The sequence below is a fragment of the Oncorhynchus keta genome, chromosome 12, assembly GCF_023373465.1.
Source record: "Oncorhynchus keta strain PuntledgeMale-10-30-2019 chromosome 12, Oket_V2, whole genome shotgun sequence".
NCBI lineage: Eukaryota > Metazoa > Chordata > Actinopteri > Salmoniformes > Salmonidae > Oncorhynchus > Oncorhynchus keta.
Window position 1 is genome coordinate 52,089,647 of NC_068432.1, and position 8,074 is coordinate 52,097,720.

Here is an 8,074-nt window from a genome sequence, read left to right on the forward strand (position 1 = left end):
TCTCTACCACCTGGTCTGTTCTCTCTACCACCTGGTCTGTTCTCTATACCACCTGGTCTGTTCTCTCTACCACCTGGTCTGTTCTATACCACCTGGTCTGTTCTCTACCACCTGGTCTGTTCTCTATACCACCTGGTCTGTTCTCTCTACCACCTGGTCTGTTCTCTACCACCTGGTCTGTTCTCTATACCACCTGGTCTGTTCTCTACCACCTGGTCTGTTCTCTCTACCACCTGGTCTGTTCTCTACCACCTGGTCTGTTCTCTACCACCTGGTCTGTTCTCTATACCACCTGGTCTGTTCTCTCTACCACCTGGTCTGTTCTCTACCACCTGGTCTGTTCTCTACCACCTGGTCTGTTCTCTCTACCACCTGGTCTGTTCTCTATACCACCTGGTCTGTTCTCTCTACCACCTGGTCTGTTCTCTACCACCTGGTCTGTTCTCTCTACCACCTGGTCTGTTCTCTACCACCTGGTCTGTTCTCTACCACCTGGTCTGTTCTCTCTACCACCTGGTCTGTTCTCTACCACCTGGTCTGTTCTCTACCACCTGGTCTGTTCTCTACCACCTGGTCTGTTCTCTCTACCACCTGGTCTGTTCTCTACCACCTGGTCTGTTCTCTATACCACCTGGTCTGTTCTCTACCACCTGGTCTGTTCTCTCTACCACCTGGTCTGTTCTCTCTACCACCTGGTCTGTTCTCTACCACCTGGTCTCTATACCACCTGGTCTGTTCTCTACCACCTGGTCTGTTCTCTCTACCACCTGGTCTGTTCTCTCTACCACCTGGTCTGTTCTCTACCACCTGGTCTGTTCTCTCTACCACCTGGTCTGTTCTCTACCACCTGGTCTGTTCTCTCTACCACCTGGTCTGTTCTCTACCACCTGGTCTGTTCTCTACCACCTGGTCTGTTCTCTACCACCTGGTCTGTTCTCTCTACCACCTGGTCTGTTCTCTATACCACCTGGTCTGTTCTCTCTACCACCTGGTCTGTTCTCTATACCACCTGGTCTGTTCTCTACCACCTGGTCTGTTCTCTCTACCACCTGGTCTGTTCTCTACCACCTGGTCTGTTCTATACCACCTGGTCTGTTCTCTCTACCACCTGGTCTGTTCTCTCTACCACCTGGTCTCTACCACCTGGTCTGTTCTCTACCACCTGGTCTGTTCTATACCACCTGGTCTGTTCTATACCACCTGGTCTGTTCTCTACCACCTGGTCTGTTCTCTCTACCACCTGGTCTGTTCTCTACCACCTGGTCTGTTCTATACCACCTGGTCTGTTCTCTACCACCTGGTCTGTTACCACCTGGTCTGTTCTCTACCACCTGGTCTGTTCTCACCTACCACCTGGTCTGTTCTCTACCACCTGGTCTGTTTCTCTACCACCTGGTCTGTTCTCTACCACCACCTGGTCTGTTCTCTACCACCTGGTCTGTTCTCTACCACCTGGTCTGTTCTCTCTACCACCTGGTCTGTTCTCTCTACCACCTGGTCTGTTCTCTCTACCACCTGGTCTGTTCTCTCTACCACCTGGTCTGTTCTCTACCACCTGGTCTGTTCTCTACCACCTGGTCTGTTCTCTCTACCTGGTCTGTTCCACCTGGTCTGTTCTCTATACCACCTGGTCTGTTCTCTCTACCACCTGGTCTGTTCTCTACCACCTGGTCTGTTCTATACCACCTGGTCTGTTCTCTCTACCACCTGGTCTGTTCTCTATACCACCGGGTCTGTTCTCTACCACCTGGTCTGTTCTCTATACACCTGGTCTGTTCTCTCTACCACCTGGTCTGTTCTCTCTACCACCTGGTCTGTTCTCTACAGATAAGTTATGAGTTTTATTTTGTAGCCCTGGTTAAGAAATGGCTTTGTTGTATCTGAATCATGTTGTCTCCAGGAAGTGGTTCAGTAACCCTGTTCATTCAACTGTTTCTGAGGCTGTTTCTCTGCTGGGGGGGCAATGTTTAGTTTTTTTGTTGATTTTTTTGGGGGGATGATGCAGGTAGTAAAACGAGTGGTTGACTTTGGAGATCAATGTAAATACAAGGCTAATACTTCCTGTAATACTTCCTGTCTCACCTTGATTTATATTTCAAATATTCAAATATTTATCCTTATGATATAGTACATAATATATTATTATCATAGAATGTTAACACCATGTATCGCCCTCTGTCTGTAAAGCTGAGATCAGCCGGTATTATCCTGGTCTGGACGTGCCAGTCTATGGTCTATCATTAGTATAGCCTAGTATTGGATAGCTGACTACCATTATACTGGTCTATAGGAGCTGTGTAGTCCCAGCGCTGTGTAGTCCCAGTGCTGTGTAGTCCCAGAGCTGTGTAGTCCCAGAGCTGTGTAGTCCCAGAGCTGTGTAGTCCCAGAGATGTGTAGTCCCAGAGCTGTGTAGTCCCAGATTTGTGTAGTCCCAGTTATGTGTAGTCCCAGGGCTGTGTAGTCCCAGAGCTGTGTAGTCCCAGTGCTGTGTAATCCCAGTGCTGTGTAGTCCCAGAGCTGTGTAGTCACAGAGCTGTGTAGTCCCAGAGCTGTGTAGTCCCAGTGCTGTGTAGTCCCAGTGCTGTGTAGTCCCAGTGCTGTGTAGTGCCAGTGCTGTGTAGTCCCAGAGCTGTGTAGTCCCAGAGCTGTGTAGTCCCAGAGATGTGTAGTCCCAGAGCTGTGTAGTCCCAGAGCTGTGTAGTCCCAGTGCTGTGTAGTCCCAGATCTGTGTAGTCCCAGAGCTGTGTAGTCCCAGCGCTGTGTAGTCCCAGAGCTGTGTAGTCCCAATGCTGTGTAGTCCCAGTGCTGTGTAGTCCCAGTGCTGTGTAGTCCCAGAGCTGTGTAGTCCCAGTGCTGTGTAGTCCCAGTGCTGTGTAGTCCCTGTGCTGTGTAGTCCCAGAGCTGTGTAGTCCCAGAGCTGTGTAGTCCCAGTGCTGTGTAGTCCCAGTGCTGTGTAGTCCCAGAGCTGTGTAGTCCCAGTGCTGTGTAGTCCCAGTGCTGTGTAGTCCCAGAGCTGTGTAGTCACAGTGCTGTGTAGTCCCAGAGCTGTGTAGTCCCAGAGCTGTGTAGTCACAGAGCTGTGTAGTCCCAGAGCTGTGCAGGTGTCTGACTCTATGATCCCTCCTGTCTGAGATTTCCTTTTGAAATATGACCCTCCTTCCCCTCTCCTCCTCTCCCCTCCCCTCTCTTCCCCTCTCCTCCCCTCTCCTCCTCTCCCCTCCCCTCTCTTCCCCTCTCCTCTCCCTCCCCTCTCCCTCCCCTCTCTTCCCCTCCCCTCCCCTCTCCTCCTCTCCCCTCCCCTCTCCCCTCTCCTCCCCTCTCCTCCTCTCCCCTCCCTTCCCCTCTCCTCCCCTCTCCTCCTCTCCCTCCCCTCTCTTCCCCTCTCCTCTCCCCTCCCCTCTCTTCCCCTCTCCTCCCCTCTCCCCTCTCCCCTCCCCTCTCTTCCCCTCTCCTCCCCTCTCCTCCTCTCCCCTCCCCTCTCCTCCCCTCTCCTCCTCTCCCCTCCCCTCTCTTCCCCTCTCCTCCCCTCTCCTCCTCCTCTCGCCTCCCCTCTCCTCCCCTCTCCTCCCCTCTCTTCCCCTCTCCTCCCCTCTCCTCCTCTCCCCTCCCCTCTCTTCCCCTCTCCTCTCCCCTCCCCTCTCTTCCCCTCTCCTCCCCTCTCCTCCTCTCCCCTCCCTCTCTTCCCCTCTCCTCTCCCCTCCCCTCTCCCCTCCCCTCTCTTCCCCTCTCCTCCCCTTCCTCCTATCCCCTCCCCTCTCTTTCCCTCTCCTCCTCTGGCCTCCTCTCCCCTCCCTTAGAGAGCCCCCAAAAACCCTCCCCTCTCTTCCCCTCTCCTCTCCCCTCCCTCTCTTCCCCTCTCCTCCCCTCTCCTCCTCTCCCCTCCCCTCTCTTCCCCTCTCCTCCCCTCTCCTCCTCTCCCCTCCCCTCTCCTCCCCTCTCCTCCCTCCCCTCCCTCTCTTCCCCTCTCCTCCCCCTCCTCCCTCTCTCCCTCTCCTCCCCTCTCCTCTCTCTCCTCCCCTCTCCTCCCCTCCCCTCTCCTCCCCTCTCCTCTCCTCTCCTCCCCTCTCCTCAACTCCTCTTCCTTATTCTCTCTTTCCCCGCCACAGATGGCCCATGGTGGCTGGCTAGAGAGCCCACAAAAACCCTCCTCTCCCCTCCCCTCTCCCCTCCCCTCTCTTCCCCCTCCTCCCCCTCCTCCTCTCCCCTCCCCCTCTTCCCCCTCCTCCCCTCTCCTCCTCTCCCCTCCCCTCTCTTCCCCTCTCCTTCCCTCTCTTCCCCTCTCCTCCCCTCTCCTCCCCTCTCCTCCTCTCCCCTCTCCTCCCCTCTCCTCCTCTCCCCTCTCCTCCCCTCCTCCTCTCCCCCTCTCCTCCCCTCTCCTCCCCTCTCCTCCTCTCCCCTCTCCTCCCCTCTCCTCCTCTCCCCTCTCCTCCCCTCTCCTCCCTCTCCTCCTCTCCCCTATCTCCTCCCCTCTCCTCCCCTCTCCTCCTCTCCTCCTCTCTCCTCCCCTCTCCTCCCCTCTCCTCCTCTCCCCTCTCCTCCCCTCTCCTCCCCTCTCCTCCTCTCCCCTCTCCTCCCCTCTCCTCCCCTCTCCTCTCCTCCCCTCTCCTCCTCTCCCCTCTCCTCCCCTCTCCTCCCTCTCCTCCTCTCCCCTCTCCTCCCCATCTCCTCCCTCTCCCCTCTCCTCTCCTCTCCTCCCCTCTCCTCCCCTCTCCTACCCTCTCCTCCCCTCTCCTCCCTCCTCCCCCTCCCCTCCTCCTCCCCTCTCCTCCCCTCTCCTCCCTCTCCCCTCTCCTCCCCCTCTCCTCCCATCTCCTCTTCTCCCCTCCCCTCTCCTCCCCTCTCCTCTCCTCCCCTCTCCTCCCCTCCCCTCCCCTCCCCTCCCCTCCCCTCTCCTCCCCTCTCCTCCTCTCCCCTCTCCTCCCTCTCCTCCTCTCCCCTCTCCTCCCCTCTCCTCCCCTCCCTCCTCTCCCCTCTCCTCCCCTCTCCTCCCCTCTCCTCCCCTCCCCTCTCCTCCCCTCTCCTCCCCTCTCCTCCCCTCTCCTCTCCTCTCTTCCCCTCTCCTCCCTCTCCCTCTCCTCCCCTCTCCTCCTCTCCCTCTCCTCCCCTCTCCTCCCCTCCCTCCTCTCCCCTCTCCTCCCCTCTCCTCCCCTCTCCTCCTCTCCTCCCCTCTCCTCCCCTCTCCTCCCCTCCCCTCTCCTCCCCTCCCTCTCCTCCCCTCCCCTCTCCTCCCCTCTCCTCCCCTCTCCTCTCCTCTCCTCCCCTCTCCTCAACTCCTCTTCCTTATTCTCTCTTTCCCCGCCACAGATGGCCCATGGTGGCTGGCTAGAGGCCCACAAAAACCCTCCTCTCCCCTCCTCTCCCCTTCTTTTCTACCCCTCTTCTTCCCTCCTCTCCCCCTCCTCTTCCCTCCTCTACCCCTCCTCTCCCCCCTCTCCTCTCCCCTCCTCTCCCCCTCCTCTTCCTCTTTCTTCTACTCTTGACTCCCTCCACAGTAATCTAATTTCCCTTCCTCTTGTCCCCTGTCCTCCACCCCCCTCCGGTCACCTCCAGTTAACCTAATTAACAGGTGTTAACTGTGCGGCCACTCACCTCCTACGTTAGGGGTCGGGGGCTCCTCTCTCCTCTGTCCATCTCACCCCCCGCTGTCCATTGGAGCTCCACGTCGAGCTCCATGAACAGGGGCACTCCTCTCTGCTCTCTCCGACAAACCCCCTCCGCCGTTGGGGCAGTGCCAAGGTCGTGCCCCGGCCCTACGCTGGCGGTGCCCGGAATAATCAAGTAGGGCTAAGGGGGAGTGAAGAGGAGGCCACCTCCATCCATTTGTGTCTCAAATGGAACCCTATTCCCTATATAGTGCACTACTTTAGACCAGAGCCCTATGGAACCCTATTCCCTATATAGTGCACTACTTTAGACCAGAGCCCTATGGCACCCTATTCCCTATATAGTGCACTACTTTAGACCAGAGCCCTATAGAACCCTATTCCCTATATATAGTACACTACTTTAGACCAGAGCCCTATAGAACCCTATTCCCTATATATAGTACACTACAGACCAGAGCCCTATAGAACCCTATTCCCTACTTTAGACCAGAGCCCTATGGTGCACTACTTTAGACCAGAGCCCTATAGAACCCTATTCCCTATATATAGTACCTACTTTAGCCCTATATATAGTACACTACTTTAGACCAGAGCCCTATAGAACCCTATTCCCTATATATAGTACACTACTTTAGACCAGAGCCCTATAGAACCCTATTCCCTATATAGTGCACTACTTTAGACCAGAGCCCTATGGAACCCTATTCCCTATATAGTGCACTACTTTAGACCAGAGCCCTATGGAACCCTATTCCCTATATAGTGCACTACTTTAGACCAGAGCCCTATGGAACCCTATTCCCTATATAGTGCACTACTTTAGACCAGAGCCCTATGGGGCCCTATATATTCCCTATACAGAGAGAGAGGTCAACTAGCCTCTAGTCATCATGCTATTAGACAGAGAGAGAGGTCAACTAGCCTCTAGTCATCATGCTAGATGATAGCTTCCCCTAGCTTCCCTTAGCTTCCCTGAGCTTCCCTGACCTTCCCTTAGCTTCCCTTAGCTTCCCACAGGCATTGGCCCACAAAGTTTCCCACAAAATACCTAAACCCGCGTCGATCCCCTAGTTCCTGTGTTGTAGTGTGTGTGTGTGTGTGTGTGTGTTGTGTGTGTGTGTGTGTGTGTGTGTGTGTGTGTGTGTGTGTGTGTGTGTGTGTGTGTGTGTGTGTGTGTGTGTGTGTGTGTGTGTGTGTGTGTGTGTGTGTGTGTGTGTGTGTGTGTGTGTGTGTGTATGCAGCTGGGGCGGTCTGGCAGCTGGAAACAGGAATGTAGCAGGGGAGATTGGAATTCTAGAGGCATCCCATTCCTCGGAGAGAGCTGATTGGTAGAGCCTGGAGGCACGCCCCCCTCGCCCTCAGGCCCGTACACAATGCCATCTACAATACTCAATCTACGGGTACATATTTATTCAGAAATTAATAGAATTCCAGTATTAATACATTTATTTGCTTTAATATTTGACTGAATTTATATATATTCTCCTGTTTATTCACTTCAGTATTTAATACATCAGCATCGACTTACTCGTGTTTTTTCTCATTCAACATGTCGTCCTGTCAGAACAGAACAGAACAGGGTCTACGGCAGCCTTTAAACACAGCATCAGAGGAGAGAGAGAGAGAGAGAGAGAGAGAGAGAGAGAGAGAGAGAGAGAGAGAGAGAGAGAGAGGAGAGAGAGAGAGAGACAGGAGAGAGAGAGAGAGGAGAGAGAGGAGGAGAGACAGGAGAAGACAGGAAGAGAGGGGAGAGAGGAGAGAGAGAGAGAGGGAGAGAGGAGAGAGAGGAGAGAGAGAGAGAGAGGGAGAGGAGAGAGGAGGAGGAGAGGAGAGGAGAGAGAGAAGGAGAGAGAGAGAGAGAGAGAGAGAGAGAGAGAGAGGAGAATGAGAGAGGAGAGAGAGAGAGAGAGAGGAGAGAGAGAGAGAGAGAGGAGAGAGGAGAGAGAGAGGAGAGAGAGAGGAGAGAGAGGAGAGAGGAGAGAGGAGAGAGAGAGAGAGAGGAGAGAGGAGAGAGAGAGAGAGAGAGAGAGAGAGAGAGAGAGAGAGACAGAGAGAGAGAGAGAGAGAGAGAGGAGAGAGAGAGAGAGGAGAGAGAGAGAGGAGAGAGAGAGAGAGAGAGAGAGGAGAGAAGAAGAGAGAGAGAGAGAGAGAGAGAGAGAGAGAGAGAGAGAGAGAGAGAGAGAGGGAGAGAGAGAGGAGAGAGAGAGAGAGAGAGAGAGAGAGAGAGGAGAGAGAGAGGAGAGAGAGAGAGAGGAGGAGAGAGAGAGAGAGAGAGAGAGAGAGAGAGAAGAGAGAGAGAGGAGAGAGAGAGAGAGAGAGAGAGAGAGGAAGAGAGAGAGAGAGGAGAGAGAGAGAGAGAGAGAGAGAGAGAGAGAGAGAGAGAGAGAGAGAGGAGAAGAGAGAGAGAGGAGAGAGAGAGAGAGAGAGAGAGAGAGAGAGAGAGAGAGAGAGAGAGAGAGGAGAGAGAA

At 54.7% G+C, this 8,074-nt stretch overlaps 1 protein-coding gene across 2 annotated transcripts in view; it reads left to right on the forward strand.

Annotated features, from left to right (window-relative positions):
- Positions 1 to 8,074, forward strand: part of LOC118381633 (transcription factor 4-like) — a 539,774-nt gene that overhangs the window by 107,610 nt on the left and 424,090 nt on the right. The window lies entirely within an intron of this gene.